At 50.1% G+C, this 22885-nt stretch overlaps 1 pseudogene; it reads left to right on the top strand.

Annotated features, from left to right (window-relative positions):
* The first annotated feature begins 1490 nt into the window (after positions 1–1490).
* The window catches only part of LOC125518461 (N-(5'-phosphoribosyl)anthranilate isomerase 1, chloroplastic-like), a 91568-nt pseudogene continuing 70173 nt past the window's right edge, over positions 1491–22885 (top strand).

The raw sequence follows: 22885 nt of genomic DNA, 5'->3' as shown, positions 1-22885 counted from the left end.
TGAAACATGCCGAACAGCTCATGGGCCGGCAGCAGCCCGAAATGAAACCCGACCCATGATTGTGCGAATCATATCACGGGCTTTTAACAGGCCAAAATTGTCTCGGTCCTTGTTTGGCCCAATCAGATATCGGCTGCGAGCAGGCCGGATGCGAACCGGGCCGTAGTTAGGCCCAACTATATGACGGGCTTTTAACAGGCCGAAATTAATATCGGGCCGAAATGTTAAACGAGCCCTTAATAGGCCAAAACTAATATAAGGTCGAATTACTAAGTGGGCCTTTAGCAAGTGGGCCCAAAAGCATAGTGTCCAGTTGACGGGCCGAATCTGATATGGGCCATAATTGATCCCAAAGCCTCTTAAAGGGCCGGACCTGATCTGGGCCGTAATTTGGCCCAGAACGTGGTAGGCTTTTAACGGGCCGGATCTCATATGGGCCACTATTAGGCCCAGAGCGTGGCAGGCCACTAAATGACCGGATTAAATATGGGTCGGCATTTGGCCCAAAACATGGCAGCAATTTAATGGGCCGGCCTACTAGGGTCCTCAAAATCTTGTGGGCCTACAGCTGGGTCGGCCCATTAATGTCGGCGAAATCTCGTGGGCCTTTAGCTGGGCCGGCCCATTATGATCCGCAAGAATCTTGTGGGCCTTTACCTGGGCCGTCCCATTATGGCCCGCAAAATCTTGTGGGCCTTTAGCTGGGCCAGCCCATTATGGTCCGCAAAATCTCATGGGCCTTTAGCTGGGCCGGCACATTAGGGTCCGCAAAATCTTGTGGGCCTTCAATTGGGACGACCCATTTAAACTTGATGGGCCGGTCCACGTGTCAACATATCATAGGCGCGTCTCGCCCATTGGATGAGTGACACCTGTGCCAATGCGGACCTGACACGTGTCTTCTCCAGCCAATGATCATTTTACATGTGGAAAATCCCCATTGGTCGAGGCTGTTAATGGGTTATCGGATCCAAAATCCGACCCGATAGCTTAACGGCGTTCCCTTACGGTGGATGACACGTGTCGGTCACCCTTGACGAAAGCACTTCTGTGACGCGCGATTTATCGTCATGGAAGTGGACACTTCCATGATGATAATTTTGGTAATGTCATGGAACACTTCTACAACAGCACAGGTATGACTATCTTGATTCTGTCATAAATTTGTCATGGATGTACATGCATGACAAAAAACGTGACCTACTATGACAAACACGTATCATCACGGAAGTGTATTTTTTGTAGTGCATCCTATAGTCTTCTACAACCTTAACCAGCTTTCTTCCATAATAGGTTCACAAAACATGTCTGAGTTGTGTAGTGCCATAGTCTGTACTTTAGCATATTCGAGTTCATCACTTAATTGAAACACGGGTGGAAGGGGTTATTACATCTTGTTGTTTAGTTTTGAGATCTCATACATTGTAGAAATTTATGAAGTTTTATTTTACATATTTTGTTGCCACATGCCATCTTCAGTTTCCACTGTAATGGTGTCATCAATTTCAGCAAGACAGCCTCAACAAATGTCTATACTGCATAATAATAGTAAGCATTGTTTTGCTCAATCAATCCTGATTATCATTTATGCATGTTAGAATTGCTAGAAGCGATAGGTTTCCCTAATTTCGTATTATGCAAAAAACAAAAGACGTAGACCATATCTGGCACTTGAAAACACAACGACTCACTGATTCAAAAATCAAAAACAAAATGGAAATGTAGACTATATCTGTGAAACTTACAAGCCTAGAGATAATATTGTGTGTGCATGATATCTAAGGTAAGCAGTGGTGTAGAGTTGAAAGGTATTCCAGATTTAAATTAGTGTGTACCATGTGATCTTAAAAAAAATCTCGAGTACCAGTCTATTTTTCATTTTTCCCATATAGATTTATTGTTCTAGTAGCTGAAACATCAAAATGGCATTCTTATATCATCTGGACATATTACTTTCATTGGAACTATTTATGCTAGTATTCATTACACTTGGTTTCTTAGCACACACAAGATTTCCTCTTGGTAAAGTGTCATGCTTGGGGATGAAGAGTGATCATGGAGCCAACACCATTATATCTTCACTACGACGTCATGAAGATGCTAATATTATCTAGCCTGTAGTCAAAATGTGTGGCATCACATCAGCTAAAGATGCAGAAATCTGTCGGCGTTCTGGGAACGGGGGTCCCCAGACTTGCCTACCGGCGGCCTGCGGCGTGGCTCAAAGGGGGCCCAGCACGGCCCATATTCATCAACACAGACCCAAGACCCTCGCGAGGGGCCAAGCCTCACGGGGCCGACGACACGGAGCTTCCTCAGGCACGGCCTCGTCAGGCTGGCTCGCAAGGAGGCGGAGAGATCAAGGCGGGGTACCTCACGAGGTACCCGTGACGCAAGCCATGACGACCAAGGGTGCCAGCCGGGCGCCAGCCCGCGCAGTGTCCTCCTTTCCTCTTTTGTGCAAAGGGAGCGAGCGCAGGCGAGAGCATCAAGCAAAGGCACCCGTTTCGGTGCAACGAGACCAAGACCAGTCCAACGGCAGGGATGAAGTCATTGTGGAGCCCAAGCCAGCGCCACCACCAGAGCCTTTGGCAGGCGAGGACCAACTTTAGTCAGGATAAGTGTACCAGATGTTCCCCTTCAAAATGGCCAATTGTTGGCGCCCTTCCCACTCAATATTTGGGAAGAGGACCAGGGCCTTTGCCTATAAATAGGACTAGCCACCCCCAGGGGAGAGAGAGGGAAAAAGGAATCAGAAAGGGATCGAAATCAGAGAGAGAATCGAGAAGAGAGAGAGAGAAGGGTGACTGAACTCCTCCTAGCAGTTCATCCCCCAGCCAAGAACAGACCCTCGTGAGGCTGTTCTTCCTTGTATTGCTCATCATCATCAGCCCAAGAGGCAATCCACCACACCACACACTGGAGTAGGGCATTACACCACAACGGTGGCCCGAACCAGTATAAACCATGTGTCTCTTGTGCTGTTCTTTCAATAGCTTAGATCTTAGCGAGGTGGAGGGGCGTAGGTAGGCAGAAGGCGAAATCTCCACACGCACCCCAATGTTCGAACTTCAAGGGTCTGCCGGAACCCGAAATCCGACATTTGGCGCGCCAGGTAGGGGTGCGCCGGAATCCACCTTCTACCGCTTCGTGTCTCATCGCGTCATCATCACCATGTCCGGCGACTAGGCGGGCAACCCAGATCCATATGTGGCGTGGCCCGCCCGCGCAGAGCCACTCGCCTAGGCAGCTCGCGGTTCGCAGGGCGCTGCGGGCCGCGGACGATGCGGACAGGCTTCGACAGCTCTCACACAGTGGCAGGCGCGGTCGGCAGCAAGGGCCTCCAATCATGCCGCGACTACGACACCGTACACCCGCTGGGAGCAGGCGAACTCGAGGGCTGCGCTCACGGTGGCCCGAGAGCTGCTGCAGTGCAGGCTGCTGGAGGGCGGTCGTGACGTGCTGCTGGAGCGGGTGGCAGAGCTCCTGGGCTTCGCCGCCTCGGGGGCTCACCCCTTCTGCACCCGGCTCCCATCTCAAGCCCAGGGCGGCCCGGGCGGGGGCTCCGCGCGTGCCGGCGGCCTCCGCGCGCGCCCGCGGCCTCCGCGCGCGCCCGTGGGCTCCAAGGCTACTCCAACGCCAACGAAGCTGTTGGCACCGGACCGGCGGCACCGCTGCCCCCGCTCCCGGTCCGCGAAGAAGAAGGACTCGATGCGACCCACGGCCCCAGTGGACAGCCGTGCTACCACCCCACAGTGGGCGCGTCAAGCAGAGCTGCGTGGCACGCGGAGCACTATGGCATGGCCTTCGGGATAACGGCGCCAGAAGAATACGTGCCCCTCATGATGGACCAAGGACACCCTCACGAGGGCAAACAGGGCTCGCTCCTCAACCCAAGCTGGGGGGACGAGGCGCCAGAAGCTGAGCCCTTCCAGGAGCCCCGGGACGGTCCTACTGGCCACGCTGGAGGCAACGATTATCGGGTTCCGCTAATTCCTCAGGAGCAGGCATACGCTAATCATGGATCGTAGGAGGTGCAGGTCGCCACAGCGAGCAGCTGCCCGGTCCCACAGTCTCCTACCCCTCGAGAGGAGGGCGCAAGGGGCTGCAGGAGAGGGGCCGAGATCCGACATCACCACCGCGGCGTTCGGAGCAAGGTGTTCTCAGGAGGTAGGCCCTCTGCTGGGGAGGTGCCTCAGGGCCTATCCCTGGCGGAGGACCCGTGGTCGTCGGGGGAACCGCTGGCGACCGCTCTACCCCATCGGCAGCGTCCTGGTTTCCAGTCGTCATTGATGGCACTAGGGTGTGGCGCAAGGCGGGTCCCTCGTCTGGCGATATGAAGCAAGGCGAGTACCTGTGAAGAAGGCCCAGTGCCTGTGAAGCTCGCCGCCCCGTGACACTCTCACGTAATAATGAGTGGGGCTGTACATGCCCCGGAGTCTCAGGGGTGCCGGCCTCAGGCCCTGGGGCTCCCTCCCACGCCCAGTGGCAGCACTTAGCTCCGCGCTGGTGAGAAGACGTCCAAGACTAGATTAGGTGCCGGACGTGGCCTTTTGTCTGCTTTCGTTGCTTTTCCCTTTGGTTGTCACTTTCCCCCACTGGATTTAAGTTGGATTCGAATTTGAGATTTGCGTGTGTTCGGAGAAGGGGTGCTTAGTTTCGTTCGAGCAATTTCTCGCATTTTGATTACCACTTCGCCTCAGCTGCCTCCCCTCGTGAGCCCCTCACGAGCCGGGTCAGGCCTAGCTTGCGCGCAGCCCAGACTGCCGTCGCCGCGTCCTCTTAGGAGGTTTTTTACTGCAGATCCTACGGATTCGATCAGGGAACACTCGGGACACCACAGCCACCCACAGGCTACCTCAGGACCCGCACGGGACAAAGGTAAACTAGCCAACCAGCATGTCGCTTAAGCGAACCACTTGGCGCGGGCGCATGGGCAATGTAACGTCTACTAATACGATGAACACAAGTTTTACATGAGGGGCTCCCCCTCCAAAATTCTCTCACAGCCATCAGGCCAAAACCTGAGTTCTATTCATGCAGGGTAAGGAAATAGGAATGATGCATGATCAGTCGGATAAATCCCCCAATGCGTCCTCAGGAGCACCACCCGAACCGTTGCTGGCGTCGCTGAATTCGCCATCGCTGTCTGCGTCGCCGCCAGTGGCGTCAGGGCCGTTCACTACACCGCCCTCGTCGTCAGCCACGATCACGCCATTGTTGTCTGAAGCGAAGGCCCTGACAAGAGCATCCACATTGTCTTCCACCCAGTGCGCCAGGTCGTCTCGGACGGCCTGGGGGACTGGGGCGATGGCGGCGGCGAAATCGAAGTGGGGATCCATGTTCTGGAGATGGCTGAAGACGCGAGAAAAGGCACGCCCGAGCAGGGCGCGGCTCCTCTCCTCCACCAACCTGTCGGCCCTGACCGACCGCGCCTCCAGCTGCATCACCACGTCGGTGAAGAACTGAAGGTTGCTGGCGTAGTTGACTGCGTGCGGCTCGCCAACAACCGCCTCACAGATGTTGCCTAAGGTTGTGTTGGCTCTCTCCCGGAGCATGGTGAGCATGGGGCCGTGCTCATGCTCCAGGATCCGCCGCTGACGTATCTCGTCCGCATTCTGGCGCGTGACGACCTCAGCCTCCTCCACCCGCTGGCGAAGAAGGAGCACCTCGGCCTGGGAGGTGGTTGACTCCCCTTGCGCTACCTCAAGGGCGCCCCGAAAAGCATCGGCCCGCCGCGTCGCTTCCTCCAGCTTGGCCCTCAAGGCAGCAGTCCTACCTTCAGCCTCGGCCCGGATCAACCCCAGCCTCTCCTTGAACTCGTGCTCGAGGTTCAAGCGCGCCATCGCCACCCGACGTCCGACCTCCTCCAGGACACGGGCTTCCCGTGCAGCGACATCATCCTTCGCCTGCGTCACCAAGCGCTCCCACGTCTCCAGACGCTCGTACTCGCGGGCACGTTCCGCGGCTTCCAGCGTCAGCGCCTCCTCATGCTTCTGGAGCTCTGCTGGGTCGCCGGAGGCCACCTTTATCGATGCGAGGGCTGCCTCGCGCAGCTCCACTTGCTCCTCCAGTGAGTGGCACCAGGCCAGGAGCTCCCGAGCCCGCTCCTCCGCCGCCTCTCGCCGCCGGTCAGCATCCCGGGCCTCCTCAGTGGCCCAAGATCGGGCCTCCCGAGAGGCCACCAGCAATGCCTTGGCTCTGCGTCGTCAAGATCACGCTGACAGCGCGCAAGGGCGATGGCGCCCTCCAGCTCGCGCCTCTCTGCAGCCAGGCGCGGGCCCCCGGCCTCAAGGCGCGCGTCTTCATCAGCAAGCTCCTCACCAAGCAGGCTCACCGCGTCAGCCGCCCTTCGAAGGAATCCTTGGCAAAGAGCGCGACGCTCCCGGGCGCGCTCGAGCACGTCTTCCACACCATCATCTGCCCCAAGCAAGCACTGGGGGCCACGAATCAGCACTCCCCCTCCGGGCAGGGGGCTGGGGGCGGGCACCCTCGCGATGGCCGGGCACGCCACGCCAGAAGCCCAGCCTGGAGCCAGCTCGTCCCCAGATGAAGAGCGCAGGGAGCGCCTCAGCCAATCGCAGTCCACGACCAGGTGAGAAGCCCACGGCAGGCTGGCTATGCCATGAGAAGGCCCGCGAAGGAGGATCGCGAGGTGCGCAGGGCCACGATGTGCCTCGGGATGGTTCGCCTCTCCGATCGCCCTCACCACAAGGGCTCTGCTGCTCGGAGCGCTTGAGGATGGTGGTGGGGGCGAAGCCAAGGGGGACGGCACCTCAGCCATCTCCGCGAGCTCGGCTGGAAGGGGCCTGCGGAGAAAGGATCAGTAAAAGCAACAGAAGGATCGGGAGCTGGGAAAGGAGAAGGCTTGCTCATCAGTGGCGAAGTACTTCCTACGCTTCAGCAGGCGACAAGGGTAATTGTCATCCAGGGCCTCCCTTCTCCTCCGGAGGGCCTCAAAGTCCACGCGGAAGCGGCCCAAGAGTTGAGCGCAGGGATCAACCTGCGACGAAGACGGAGCGTCCAGGCGATCCGCGTCAGGGGTGCCTGCCTGATGCGCGCTGCCAATCGCCTCGCCAAGAGAAGCGGCTGGAGTCTCAGGGGCCTCAGTCGCAGGCGCTGAGGGCAGCTGCTTGCCACCCTCAGCCTCAGCGGCACGGGCCCCAAGAGCTGCTCCCTCATGAGCATCGCCCGACGTTGTCACCCCGCCGGGAGCCCCCTCGGCCTCTGGCGCCTCATGCCTCCCTGCTCCGCCACTTGAGGAAGAGTCGCCTTGGCCGACTGGAAGGGCAGTCACCGTCACTGGGTTCTCGCGAGACCCCCGGAGGCCGGCGGGGCACGGCCCCCACTCATCAAAGATAGGCATCTGATTCAAAAAAATCGCCCCTGTTCTGGCAGAGGTACAGCAAGGCCCCTCCCTGCTGGATGCTGCCAGGGTTGGGGTCCCCAGTCAGGATCAAGAGCACTGTCCTCAGCACTTCAGGCATCAGGTCCACTTCCTGGATCCTCATACGATCATCACGCCCACTGAAGGCCCACATCCAGTGGGAGTGGCGTTGGAGAGGAGCAATGCGGCGAAGCAGGAACTCCTTCACCACCTTGGGCGCTGTCACGCCAAGCGACCTCAAGAACGCGAAGCGGTGCCAGACGAAGACGAGCCGGGGGCTCTGAAGCGTCTCCTGGCCCCAGCCCGAATTGGGGACAGCAGGCGAAGTTGGCTCCGATAGCAGGGGGCTGGGCACCCCTCCATCCACATACAGCCACCGCTGGCGGAACCCAGCCGCGGGCAGAGGGAGCCTGAAGTCAATCCCTGAGGCCGCTGTCTCAGACGCGGCAACGAAGCTCACGCACGCCCAGCATTGGATAGGGTCGACAAGACGCAGAGAGAAGAAGTGGCGCAGCAAGGCAACCGAAGGAAGGATGCCCATCATTGCCTCGCAAACAAAGGCGAAGACCGAAAGAAGGGTGATGGATTCAGGACCCAGATGCATCATGTGGATATGATAGTGGGAAAGCACGGCATTGAAGAAATCAGAAAAGGGGGGAACCAGACCCGCCCAAAGGGCGTCGGCGAAATACTGGACCTCGGTGACTATCCTGTCGATGGAGAAGTGAGACGCGGGCCAGGCCGTCGTCCTCCCGCATTCGTTGAAGATAGTGGCCAGAGCCGAGCTGACCTTGCCCAAGCCCTCGGCGGGGGCCGCCAACGGCGGCGAGCAAGGCGGAGGCATGGGTTTCTTCCCTCTTCCCTTCTTCGTTGGAGCCATGGTGATGGGAAGGGGGGGGAAGGTTCGAGATTGGGTTGAAAACAGAAGCTGGAGTTCTAGCGGAGGAAGGACAGAGGGCGCTCGAGCAACAGAAAGGGGAGCGGCTGTGTATGACTACGAGTCCGCCTAGCATGGCGCAAAATAAGGGGGGCGTGGGGGAACAGTTCCGCCCACGCCCAATCAACCGCCACGCGGCGCCCAAGGCCACAGGCTGTTAGGGCCCGCGGCGCTTCGCCCTTGCCCTTTTGCCTCCCTACACAGCCAAGTCCGGGCGTGCCTTGGGCCCGGGGGCTACTGTCGGCGTTCTGGGAACGGGGGTCCCCAGACTTGCCTGCCTGCGGCCTGCGGTGTGGCTCAAAGGGGGCCTAGCACGACCCATCTTCATCAACATAGACCCAAGACCCTCGCGAGGGGCCAAGCCTCGCGGGGCGGACGACACGGAGCTTCCTCAGGCACGGCCTCGTCAGGCTGGCTCATGAGGAGGCGGAGAGATCAAGGCGGGGTACCTCACGAGGTGCCCGTGACGCAAGCCATGACGACCAAGGGTGCCAGGCCGGCGCCAGCCCGCGCAGTGTCCTCCTTTCCTCTTTGGTGCAAAGGGAGCAAACACAGGCGAGAGCATCAAGCAAAGGCACCTGTTTCGGTGCAACGAGACCAAGACCAGTCCAACGGCAGGGAGGAAGTCATTGTGGAGCCCAAGCCAGCGTCACCACCAGAGCCTTTGGCGGGCGAGGACCAACTTTAGTCAGGATAAGTGTACCAGATGTTCCCCTTCAAAATGGCCAATTGTTGGCTCCCTTCCCGCTCAATATTTGGGAAGAGGACCAGGGCCTTTGCCTATAAATAGGACTAGCCACCCCCAGGGGAGAAAGAGGGAAAACGGAATCAGAAAGGGATCGAAATCAGAGAGAGAATCGAGAAGAGAGAGAGAGAAGGGTGACTGAACTCCTCCTAGCGGTTCATCCCCCCAGCCAAGAACAGACCCTCGCGAGGCTGTTCTTCCTTGTATTGCTCATCATCATCAGCCCAAGAGGCAATCCACCACACCACACACTGGAGTAGGGTATTACACCACAACGGTGGCCTAAACCAGTATAAACCCCGTGTCTCTTGTGCTGTTCTTTCAATAGCTTAGATCTTAGCGAGGCGGAGGGGCGCAGGTAGGCAGAAGGCGAAATCTCCGTGCGCACCCCAGTGTTCGAACCTCAAGGGTCTGCCGGAACCCGAAATCTGACAAAATCGCCATGGAGGCAGGAGCTAAATTTATTGGCATGATACTTTGGCCTAACTCCAAGCACTCTGTTGCATTAACAGAAGCAGAAGAAGTATCTAGAGTAGCACAATCTTATGGGGTTGAATCAGTTGGTGTCTTTATGGATGATGATGAAGAGAAAGTACTAAGAGTGTCTGATTCATGTGACCTTAATCTAGTCCAGGTTGGACTTGTATCTTTAGTTTTCTTCATTACGTTTATGAATTATTTTGGTGGCAGCACAATGCTTATATGGATCTTCCCATATGCAGCTCCATGGAGATAAATCCCGTGCATTGCTTCGTGTTCTCTCAAAGAATAATCATATCGTTTATGTCCTAAATGTCAATGATGATGGCAAACTTATCAATTCTTATCCTCATGAAGAATATCTACTTGATTGGTGCTACCTCTTGAGCACTGCGTTGGATTTCCTTGAAGAGGAAAGAATGATGCAGCAAAGTAGTGTAAATATTTCCCTCGGTTTTTGAGAACCAAGGTATCAATGCAGTAGGAGGCTATGCGCGAGTCCCTCGTACCTGCACAAAACAAATAACTCCTCACAGCCAACGCGGTAAGGGGTTGTCAATCCCTTCACGGTCACTTACGAGAGTGAGATCTGATAGATATGATACGATAATATTTTTGGTATTTTTCTGATAGAGATGCAAAGTAAAAGGAAAGGAAATAACTAAGTATTGGAAGATTAATGTGATGAAGATAGACCCGGGGGCCATAGGTTGCACTAGTGGCTTCTCTCAATAGTATAAGTATTTTACGGTGGGTGAACGAATTACTGTTGAGCAATTGACAGAATTGAGCATAGTTATGAGAATATCTAGGTATGATCATGTATATAGGCATCACGTCCGAGACAAGTAGACCGACTCCTTCCTGCATCTACTACTATTAGTGCACTCATCGACCGCTATCCAGCATGCATCTAGAGTATTAGGTTCATGAAAACAGAGTAACTCCTTAAGCAAGATGACATGATATAGAGGGATAAATTCATGCAATATGATAAAAAACACCATCTTGTTATCCTCGATGGCAACAATACAATACGTGTCTTGCTGCCCCTACTGTCACCGGGAAAGGACACCACAAGATTGAACCCAAAGCTAAGCACTTCTCCCATTGCAAGAAAGATCAATCTAGCAGGCCAAACCAAACTGATAATTCGAAGAGACTTGCAAAGATAACCAATCATAATAAAAGAATTCAGAGAAGAATCAAATATTGTTCATAGATAATCTTGATCATAAACACATAATTCATCGGTCTCAACAAACACACTGCAAAAAGAAGATTACATCGAATAGATCTCGACAAGAGAGGGGGAGAACATTGTATTGAGATCCAAAAAGGGAGAAGAAGCCATCTAGCTAATAACTATGGACCCGAAGGTCTAAGGTAAACTACTCACACTTCATCGGAGAGGCTATGGTGTTGATGTAGAAGCCCTCCGTGATGGATGCCCCCTCTGGCGGAGCTCCGGAACAGGCCCCAAGATGGGATCTGGTGGATACAGAAGGTTGCGGCGGTGGAATTAGGTTTTTGGATCCCTCTCTGATCGTTTGGGGTACGTAGGTATATATAGGAGGAAGGAGTACATCGGTGGAGCAATAGGGGGCCCACAAGGGTGGAGGGCGCGCCTGGGGGGGTAGGCGCGCCCCCTACCTCGTGGCCTCCTCCTTTGTTTCTTGACGTAGGGTCCAACTCTCCTGGATCATGTTCGTTCCGAAAATCACGTTCCCGAAGGTTTCATTCCGTTTGGACTCCGTTTGATATTCCTTTTCTGCGAAACTCTAAAATAGGACAAAAAACAATAAATTCTGGGCTGGGCCTCCGGTTAATATGTTAGTCCCAAAAATAATATAAAAGTGGATAATAAAGGCCAATAATGTCCAAAACAGTAGATAATATAGCATGGATCAATCAAAAATTATAGATACGTTGGAGACGTATCAAGCATCCCCAAGCTTAATTCCTGCCCGTCCTCGAGTAGGTAAATGATAAAAAAGATAATTTTTGATGTGAAGTGCTACTTGGCATAATTTCAATGTAATTCTTCTTAATTGTCGTATGAATATTCAGATCCAAAAGATTCAAGATAAAAGTTCATATTGACATAAAAATAATAATACTTCAAGTATACTAACTAAGCAATTATGTCTTCTCAAAATAGCATGGCCAAAGAAAGTTCATCCCTACAAAATCATATAGTTTAGTCATGCTCCATTTTCTTCACACAAGAACGCTCTCATCATGCACAACCCCGATGACAAGCCAAGCAATTGTTTCATACTTTAGTAATCTCAAACCTATATACTTTCACGCAATATATGAGCGCGAGCCATGGACATAGCACTATGGGTGGAATAGAATATGATGATGGGGGTTGTGTGGAGAATACAAAAAAGGAGATAGTCTCACATCAATGAGGCTAATCAATGGGCTATGGAGATGCCCATCGATTGATGTTAATGCAAGGAGTAGGGATTGCCATGCAACAGATGCACTAGAGCTATAAATGTATGAAAGCTCAACAAAAGAAACTAAGTGGGTGTGCATCCAACTTGCTTTCTCACGAAGACCTAGGTCACTTGAGTAAGCCCATTATTGGAATATACAAGCCAAGTTCTATAACGAAAAATTCCCACTAGTATATGAAAGTGACAAAACAAGAGACTCTCTATCATGAAGATTATGGTGCTACTTTGAAGCACAAGTGTGGCAGAGGATAGTAGCATTGTCCCTTCTCTCTTTTTCTCTCATTTTTTTGGGCCTTCTCTTTTTTATGGCCTTTCTCTTTTTTATATTTTTTTATTCCTCACTTGGGACAATCCTCTAGAAAATGAGGATCATCACACTTCTATTTATTTACAACTCAATGATTACAACTCGATGCTAGAACAAAAGATGACTCTATATGAATGCCTCCGACGGTGTACCGGGATATGCAATGAACCAAGAGTGACATGTATGAAAGAATTATGAATGGTGGCTTTGCCACAAATACTATGTCAACTACATGATCATGCTAAGCAATATGACAATGATGAATGTGTCATGATAAACAGAATGGTGGAAAGTTGCATGGCAATATATCTCAGAATGGCTATGGAAATGCCATAATAGGTAGGTATAGTGGCTGTTTTGAGGAAGATATAAGGAGGTTTATGTGTGAAAGAGCGTATCATATCACGGGGTTTGGATGCACCGGCGAAGTTTGCACCAACTCTCAATGTGAGAAAGGGCAATGCACGGTACCAAAGAGGCTAGCAATGATGGAAGGGTGAGAGTGTGTATAATCCATGGACTCAACATTAGTCATAAAGAACTCACATACTTATTGCAAAAATCTACAAGTCATCAAAAACCAAGCACTACGCGCATGCTCCTAGGGGGATAGATTGGTAGGAAAAGACCATCGCTCGTCCCCGACCGCCACTCATAAGGAGGACAATCAAAGAAGACCTCATGTTTCAAATTTGTTACATAATGTTTACCATATGTGCATGCTACGGGACTTGCAAATTTCAACACAAGCATTTCTCAAATTCACAACTACTGAACTAGCACGACTTTGATATTATTACCTCCATATCTCAAAACAATCATCAAGCATCAAACTTCTCTTAGTATTCAAAACACTCAGAAGAAAGTTTTTACTAATCTTGAATACCTAGCACATTAGGATTATTTAAGCAAATTACCATGCTATTTAAGACCCTCAAAATAATCTAAGTGAAGCATGAGAGATCAATAGTTTCTATTAAACAAATCCACCGCCGTGCTCTAAAAGATATAAGTGAAGCACATAGAGTATTCTAACAAATTCCAAATCATGTATGGCTCTCTCAAAAGGTGTGTACAGCAAGGATGATTGTGGTAAACTAAAAAGCAAAGACTCAAATCATACAAGACGCTCCAAGAAAAACACATATCATGTGGTGAATAAAAATATAGCTCCAAGTAAAGTTACCGATGGAAGTAGACGAAAAGAGGGGATGCCTTCCGGGGCATCCCCAAGCTTTGGATTTTAGGTGACCTTAGATTATATTGGGGGTTCCACGGGCATCCCCAATCTTAGGCTCTTGCCACTCCTTGTTCCATAATCCATCAAATCTTTACCCAAAACTTGAAAACTTCACAACACAAAACTTAAAGTAGAAAATCTCGTGAGCTCCGTTAGCGAAAGAAAACACAAGACCACTTCAAGGTACTGTAATGAACTCATTATTTATTTATATTGGTGTTAAGCCTACTGTATTCCAACTTCTCTATGGTTTATAAACTATTTTACTAGCCATAGATTCATCAAAATACGCAAACAACACACGAAAAACAGAATCTGTCAAAAACAGAACAGTCTGTAGTAATCTGTAGCTATCACAAGATCTGGAACCCCAAAAATTCTAAAATAAATTTCTGGACGTGAGGAATTTATCTATTAATAATCTTCAAAAATAATTAACTAAATAACACTTTTCAAATAAAAATGGCAGCTGTTCTCGTGAGCGCTAAAGTTTCTGTTTTTTACAGCAAGATAACAACACTTTCCCCAAGTCTTCCCAACGGTTCTACTTGGCACAAACACTAATTAAGCACAAAAAACATAACCAAAAAAGAGGCTATATAAATTATTTATTACTAAACAGGAGCAAAAGGCAAGGAATAAAAATAAAATTGGGTTGCCTCCCAACAAGCGCTATCGTTTAACGCCCCTAGCTAGGCATAAAAAGCAAGGATAGATCTAGGTATTGCCATCTTTGGTTTTAGGGGAAAAGAGAGAAAACTTGTTATCTATGGAATTAATGTTCCTATTTTGACAAAGTACATGGCCATTAATGGTAGAAGAAAGATTAAGAATGTTGCGGAAATTGGCATCTAGGCTAGCTTTTATCTCTTTAATAGATTCGTTTTGGTAAGAAAGAAAAAGAGATGTGATTTCAGCTTTCTCATTAATGGGGTGCCCAAAAATAGTTTTCATCATCTCATAGGTATCTATGGGGTCCGCTTCAAGAAAACCCTCTTCAAAAATAGAATCTAAAACTTGTTTGAACGAAGCGTGCAGCCCAACATAAAAGGTTTTTAAGTAAACCTCAATTTGATATTGGGGCACATAGCTGGCCTGGATCCTTAACAGCCTATCCCAAGCATCTTTCAAAGATTCATCGAGTAAATAACGAAAAATTCCAGAATCATCTTCATCAAAATTACCAAGGTTCTCATTGATAACTCTGGCAAGTTTTTCCATAGCATTCCGATTTATGAGTTTAGATAAGATAGCAGGATTGTCTAAAGCACTAGAACTTGGGAGAGAACCCCCAATTCTTTTTGGTTCCAACATAGCGAGGGAAAAGTGAGCGAAAAGAGGCAAATAGAGAAAGAGAGGGAGGATAGAGAGAGAGGGGGGCGAATAAAATGGCAAGGGTGAAGTGGGGGAGAGGAAAATGAGAGGCAAATGGTAAATAATGTAATGCGGGAGATAAGGGTATGTGATGGGTACTTGGTATGTTGACTTTTGCGTAGACTCCCCGACAACGGCACCAGAAATCTTCTTACTACCTCTTGAGCATTGCGTTGGATTTGCTAGAAGAGGAAAGGGTGATGCAGCAAAGTAGCGTAAGTATTTCCCTCGGTTTTTGAGAACCAAGGTATCAATCCAGTAGGAGGCTACGCGCGAGTCCCTCGTACCTGCACAAAACAAATAACTCCTCGCAACCAACGCGATAAGTGGTTGTCAATCCCTTCATGGTCACTTACGAGAGTGAGATCTGATAGATATGATAAGATAATATTTTTGGTATTTTTGTGATAGAGATACAAAGTAAAATAAAAGCAAAGTAAAAAGCAAAGGAAATAACTAAGTATTGGAAGATTAATATGATGAAGATAGACCCAGGGGCCATAGGTTTCACTAGTGGCTTCTCTCAAGAGCATAAGTATTTTACTGTGGGTGAACGAATTACTGTTGAGCAATCGACAGAATTGAGCATAGTTATGAGAATATCTAGGTATGATCATGTATATAGGCATCACGTCCGAGACAAGTAGACCGACTTCTGCCTGCATCTACTACTATTACTCCACTCATCGACCGCTATCCAGCATGCATCTAGAGTATTAAGTTCATGAAAAGAGGGTAACGCCTTAAGCAAGATGACATGATATAGAGGGATAAATTCATGCAATATGATAGAAAACCCATATTGTTATCCTCGATGGCAACAATACAATACGTGCCTTGCTGCCCCTACTGTCACTAGGAAAAGACATCGCAAGATTGAACCCAAAGCTAAGCACTTCTCACATTGCAAGAAAGATCAATCTAGTAGGCCAACCCAAACTGATAATTCGAAGAGACTTGCAAAGATAACCAATCATACATAAAAGAATTCAGAGAAGAATCAAATATTGTTCGTAGATAATCTTGATCATAAACCCACAATTCATCGGTCCCAACCAACACACCGCAAAAAGAAGATTACATCGAATAGATCTCCACAAGAGAGGGGGAGAACATTGTATTGAGATCCAAAAAGAGAGAAGAAGCCATCTAGCTAATAACTATGGACCCGAAGTTCTGAGATAAACTACTCACACTTCATCGGAGAGGCTATGGTGTTGATGTAGAAGCCCTCCATGATGGATGCCCCCTCCGGCGGAGCTCTGAAACAGGCCCAAAGATGGGATCTCGTGGATATAGAAGGTTGCGGTGGTGGAATTAGGTTTTTGGCTCCGTCTCTGATCGTTTGGGGGTACGTAGGTATATATAGGAGGAAGGAGTACGTCGGTGGATCAACGGGGGCCCACGAGGGTGGAGGGCGCGCCTGGGGGGTAGACGCGCCCCCTACCTCGTGGCCTCCTCATTTGTTTCTTGACGTAGGGTCCAAGTCTCCTGGATCATTTTCGTTCCGAAAATCATGTTCCCGAAGGTTTCATTCCGTTTGGACTCCGTTTGATATTCCTTTTCTGTGAAACTCTGAAATAGGCAAAAAATAGCAATTCTTGGCTAGGCCTCCGGTTAATAGGTTAGTCCCAAAAATAATATAAAAGTGGATAATAAAGCCCAATAATGTCCAAAATAGTAGATAATATAGCATGGAGCAATCAAAAATTATAGATATATTGGAGACGTATCAATTGGTTCTTAGTGGACAGTGCGAAGGGGCGAAGGTTAGATTTGGTTATTGATTCTCCAGTGAGTATAAAACTGGCTCCCCTATCCTAAACCCTTTTCTACTCATTTCGTAATATTTAAAGGCCAGTTATCCATCAAGTGTTTTTGATATACCAAATGATGAAGAAGGGTTTACCCCCGCTTTATATTATAAAGCACCATCACAGCAGTACATCCGAGCATATCGATACAAACGCACGTCACCACCGCACACAAAACACACACCTAAGGTAAGATACGAAGGTGTCGGGCACCGACACACCACCCAACGACTACCAAGCACACTAGAGATGAGAAAAGCAGAACCGCTTTGAGTCGATGAAGACCACCACCATGAGCGATACAGCGAAGAGATGTCAGATGGCCAACATGGGAGCGAGGATTCCAAAACGGTGCCACCAAGAAGGACACGACCATGGATAGCCGCCACCGTCCGATCACGTAGAATAAGTTTTCACTTGGATCAAGAGGTGAGAGCATCACGACGGAGCCTACAAGGAAACGACGTCCGTCGCCGCTAATGAAGCTATGTACCTAGGGTAGGGTCATAGGCCTGACCTAGACACTCTCCCCTAGGACATCACCCTAAAGCCAGGATCATTCAAAGGGTACCATCATCCACTTGACCAGAGATGTTCCACTCGGAAGAATCAATGTCACTCGACCGTTGCTAAAGTCACTCGACGGGCAGAAGAGCTAAAGCCACTCTGCACGAACAACGGTCGAGCATTTACTTATAGGCTTAATTGTCATTTATAGCACTTTAGTGTGGGCGTTACCAGTAATGTCTCCTCTTCAATGTACCTTAAACCCTCTGTAACGTGGGCTGGCTGGGGTCCTGGCGCACTCTATATAAGCCACGCCCCTCCACGGGCACAAGTGTTTGCATCTTTTGTAAACTCACACACACATAATCCAGTCGACCGCCTCAGGACACCGAGACGTAGGGCTGTTACTTCCTCTGAGAAGGGCCTGAACTCGTAAAACTCGTGTGTACAACTACTCCATAGCTAGGATCTTGCCTCCTCATACCTACCCCCCATTCTACTGTCAGTCTTAGATCCACGACAGTTGGCGCCCACCTTGGGTCATGTGTCTTAGCAGTTTATTGGAGAAGTTGCAATTCTTCCGATATCCATCATCATGGTTTCCGGCGGAGGATTGGCTGATGGCCGCGAGATCTGTCTCGGCGCGCTCATATTCATCGCCGACGACTCCGCTTGGCTCCACGAGGCTCCACTCAACGTCGAGGCGCTTCCCGTCCGCGGGGCGACGCACTTCCGCGCATGCGTTCGTGGCGTCCTTCTTAGGCAACCATCGACTCTGTATCAATCGGCTCCTACGACAACCTCCCTTTCCGTTGTTCGCCGACATCAGCAATCCGGTTGGTCGTGGCTTCAGCGGTGGGTGAGGCACGCAGTGGCCCGCCAATCGGCCACCCCACAAATCACGGCGATCGAGCCCGATGAAACTCTCTACGGCCTATTCAATCTGTCGATTGGCTCCGCCGAGACTGCGTCCGAATGCGACAGCAGCGACCCCGCGGCGGAAGTCTTGATGGTCAATGGACCATGCAGTACTCCTGCTTCACCCGTGAAGGCGGTGGCGATGGCGGCGGCGATCCGTCACGTGTTCATGAAGAGTACCGCCCCGAACCCCTTTCTTCTCAGCGGAGGGAATATCTTTGCCGCCAAAATATGGATGTGCTTCACACTCCTATCGTTGGAGAAACCCCCGAGGCCCAGGCCTTGGAGGAGGCGCGCCTGGCCAACTTGGCTGAGCGCACTCGACTGGAAAACCTCCAGCGCGCACTCGACCAGCGTGCTCGGCAGCGTATTCCCTAGTCCAGTCGACGACAACATTTTCTTCCTCCGACTCAGGTATACCGAACTCCGATCCAGAATCTCACAGCTACAGCTCGAATAGCAGAGTCAATTCAACCTTCCCAGTCAGAAGCTGGCCGAGGTTTGATGCAGATCCGGGCTTTGCTCCGGGCAGCGGGGGAGCAGAATACATCAGTATCTCAGTCGCAGAATAGGATTCATAGCAGGTATGTGGTGGCGGATACTGTCCAGTCTGCCCATAGCCCGAGATCGCCTCCGCGGCGTGAGGGACGTGGATATCAGCAAGATCAGTACAGGAACCGAGAGCAGTGTGATCATCGACTCGACCATGATGAACGTTGTCAAGTGCCCACACCTCCTCCGAGGAGTGGGTCATACGTGCCTCGCCGGCAAGATGACAGGTGCCCCCACAGTGACGAACAAAGAATTCCAGTTGACCCCATAGAGCCAGGCTTTGATGCCAGGTCTATCCTCGTTCAAGGTCTGGTTGATAGAAACAGAGCTCACAGAGAAGTTCATGATAGAGATCATCCAACTGGAAGCAGGGTACACATTTCAGGGCCCGAGTGTTTCAGCAGAGCCATCAGGGCGGCAGTGATTCCTCCCAACTTCAGGTTGGCGACTGGAGTCAGCAAGTTCATCGGCGAGTCCAAGCCTGATACTTGGCTTGAGGATTACCGAGTGGTTGTACAGATTGGTGGTGGTAATGATGATGTGGCCATGAAACACCTCCCCTTGATGTTGGAGGGCTCTACCAGAGCATGGTTGAATCAGTTGGCTCCTGGCAGCATATATAGCTGGGAGGAACTTTCCCGAGTGTTTGTTAGGACCTTTGAAGGCACTTAGAAAAGGCCGGTTGGGTTGACAGAATTGCAGTGTTGTGTCCAGAAACCAAATGAAACTTTGAGGGATTATATCCAGAGATGGATCACGTTGCACCATACAGTGGAGAATGTGTCAGATCACCAAGCAATTTGTGCCTTCAAGGAAGGCGTTAAGTATCGGCAGTTGAATCTGAAATTCGGTCGGACAGGAGATATGACTCTGACTCAGATGATGCAGATTGCCACCAAATATGCCAATGGTGAAGAAGAAGACCGACTTTGGAGTGGCAAACACAAGAGAGTCGCCCAAGAAATCGGTGGAGGGAATTCTAGTCGGAAACAGAAGCGAAAGGCCGAACCAGTTGCTCCTGGTGAAGCCTTAGCTATTGCCCAAGGAAAGTTCAAAGGAAAGCCCAAAGGACCCTGGACTCCCAAAAAAATTAAGGATAAAGATGGGAATGATGTGTTGGATTTACCATGCCATATTCATACCAAAAAAGATGAAGAGGGGAACATCATTTACCCTAAACACACCACTCGACAGTGTCGATTCCTGATCCAGCAGTTCCGAGAGAAACAACCCAAGGAAAAGGAAAAGGAGTCGGGCGGAGGTGAGGATAGGGAAGAAGGTGATGATGGTTTTCCCAACGTCAATTCCACACTGATGATTTTTGCTGATGTTGAGAGCAAAAGTCAGTTGAAGGTTATTAACAGGGAAGTGAACATGGTTGCTCCTGCAACACCCAGTTATCTGAAGTGGTCCCAGACTGCCATCACATTCGACCAGTCGGATCACCCGGCACATATAGCCACCCCTGGGAGGCAAGCACTGGTAGTCGACCCAGTAGTCAAAGGCACTCTACTGACTAAAGTACTGATGGATGGTGGCAGTGGCCTGAATATCCTTTATGCTGAAACCTTGAAGGGAATGGGCATTCCGATGTCCAAGCTTAGCGAAAGCAACATGAGTTTCCACGGTGTTATACCCAGCAAGAAGGCCCAGTCACTCGGCCAGATCGCACTTACTGTGGTTTTCGGTGATTCCAAGAATTACCGCAAGGAAAAGTTGATGTTTGAGGTAGTGGATTTCAAGAGTGCTTACCATGCCATTCTGGGGCGACCCGCTTATGCACATTTTATGGCTCGGCCATGTTACATTTATCTCAAATTGAAGATGCCTGGCCCCAAAGGAGTAATCACTGTCACTGGCAATCAGCAGAAGGCAGAAGAGTGCTTCCAGAAGGCTAAAAAATTGTCGATGCACAGATGGCAGTAGTGGAACTGCAAGAGTACTAGAAAAATGTAGATCTGAGTGATTTTCTGTGAGCCAAGAAGCCTACCACAGAGTCCGCATTTCAGTCATCAGGGGAAACGAAGCCGATTCATATCCACCCGACCGATCCCGATGCTGCTCCGACCCATGTTTCATCGACACTCGACAGCAAATAGGAAGAAGTGCTCATCTAGTTCCTCCGTGAGAACTGGGACATCTTTTCATGGAAACCTTCTGACATGCCGGGTGTGCCCAAGGGACTGGCTGAGCATCGTTTGCGAGTCAACCCAAAAATAAAACTAGTCAAGGAACATCTCCGATGGTCCGTCGTCCAGAAGAGAAAACCAATTGGCGAGGAAGTGGCTCGGCTCCTGGCAGCTGAGTTCATCCGAGAGATTTACCACTCCGAGTGGCTCGCCAATGTTGTCATGGTCCCCAAGAAGGATGATTCACTTCACATGTGCATTGACTTCAAGCATATTAATCGGGCCTGCCTAAAAGATCATTTTTCTCTTCCCCGCATCGACCAAATTGTCGACTCAACTGTGGGATGTGAGCGTTTGTCCTTCTTGGATGCTTATTCCGGGTACCATCAGATCCGACTGTATGGACCCGATGAGATAAAAACAACTTTCATCACTCTGTTCGGATGTTTTTGTTATGTCACTATGCCATTCGGCCTGAAGAACGCCTGAGCCACGTTCATGAGGATGATCCAGAAGTGTCTGCTCACTCAAATCAGTCGCAATGTGGAAGCATACATGGATGACATTGTAGTCAAGTCACGTAAGGGTTCCGACCTGCTGGCTGACCTTGCTGAAACCTTTGCCAACCTCGGAAGGTATGATATCAAGCTTAATCCATCAAAGTGCACATTCAGAGTTCCTGGTGGAAAGTTACTCGGTTTCCTCGTTTTCGAACAAGGGATCGACACTAACCCAGGGAAAGTTGGTGCCATTCTTCGGATGAAACGCCCTGTGCATGTGCACGATGTCCAAAAGCTTACTGGTTGTTTGGCCGCTTTGAGTCGATTCATTTCTCGTCTTGGTGAAAAGGCACTACCTCTTTACCGATTGATGAAGAAGTCCGATAAGTTCGAGTGGACTCCCGAAGCTGATGCAGCATTTGTAGAGCTCAAAGCCCTGCTCTCCACCTAGCCGATGCTTGCTGCACCAATCAGCAAAGAGCCTTTACTGCTTTACATTGCAGCCACTGGACAAGTTGTCAGTACAGTTGTCGGTGTCAAAACCGGTAGATCTCGGGTAGGAGGTCCCGAACTGTGCGTCTAGGTCGGATGGTAACAGGAGGCAAGGGACACGAAGTTTTACCCAGGTTTGGGCCCTCTCGATGGAGGTAAAACCCAACGTCCTGCTTGATTAATATTGATGATATGGGTAGTACAAGAGTAGATCTACCACGAGATCGGAGAGACTAAACCCTAGAAGCTAGCCTATGTTATGATTGTTCTGTATCTTGTCCTACGGACTAAAACACTCCGGTTTATATAGACACCGGAGAGGGTTAGGGTTACACAAAGTCGGTTACAATAGTAGGAGATCTACATATCCGTATCACCAAGCTTGCCTTCCACGCCAAGGAAAGTCCCTTCCAGACACGGGACGAAGTCTTCAATCTCGTATCTTCATAGTCCAGGAGTCTGGCTGAAGGTATAGTTCGGCTATCCGAACACCCCCTAATCCAGGACTCCCTCAGTAGCCTCTAAACCAGGCTTCAATGACGATGAGTCTGGCGCGCAGATTGTCTTCGGCATTGCAAAGCGGGTTCCTCCTCCAAGTACTTCATAGAAGATTTTGTACACAAAGATAGTGTCCGGCTCTGCAAAATAAGTTTCCACATATTGCCATAGAGAGAAAAATATTTACACAAATCTAATCTGTTGATGTATTCCGTAGTGTGACATACCATGGCCAAGCTTTTATCCGAGTCGTTTTATTATCCCACCTCAGCGTGTCATGCGAGGCGGTTTCCTTGGCACGTCTTGTTAAAGCAGAGATCGTGTCCCCTTATTCCGGGATTCTCATCAATACGGGCGTGGGTAAGCCAACCGCGCCATTGATTACGGTGCTTGGAGATAAGCGAGTTTTACCAGGCTGGTGGGGACACGTAGTTGCGTCCACCCATATAAGGGGATAAGGATCCACCTTTTCACCTATGCCTTCTTCCTCCCTTGCTTATCCAGTCTCGCACACTCGAGCTCCAGCGCCCAAATCCG

Source organism: Triticum urartu, chromosome 7A, assembly GCF_056163025.1.
Source record: "Triticum urartu cultivar PI428250 chromosome 7A, HENAU_Tu73, whole genome shotgun sequence".
In the NCBI taxonomy this organism is placed as follows: Eukaryota; Viridiplantae; Streptophyta; class Magnoliopsida; order Poales; family Poaceae; genus Triticum; species Triticum urartu.
The sequence above is the reverse complement of the archived record's forward strand: the minus strand, read 5'-3'. Positions and strand labels throughout refer to the sequence as shown.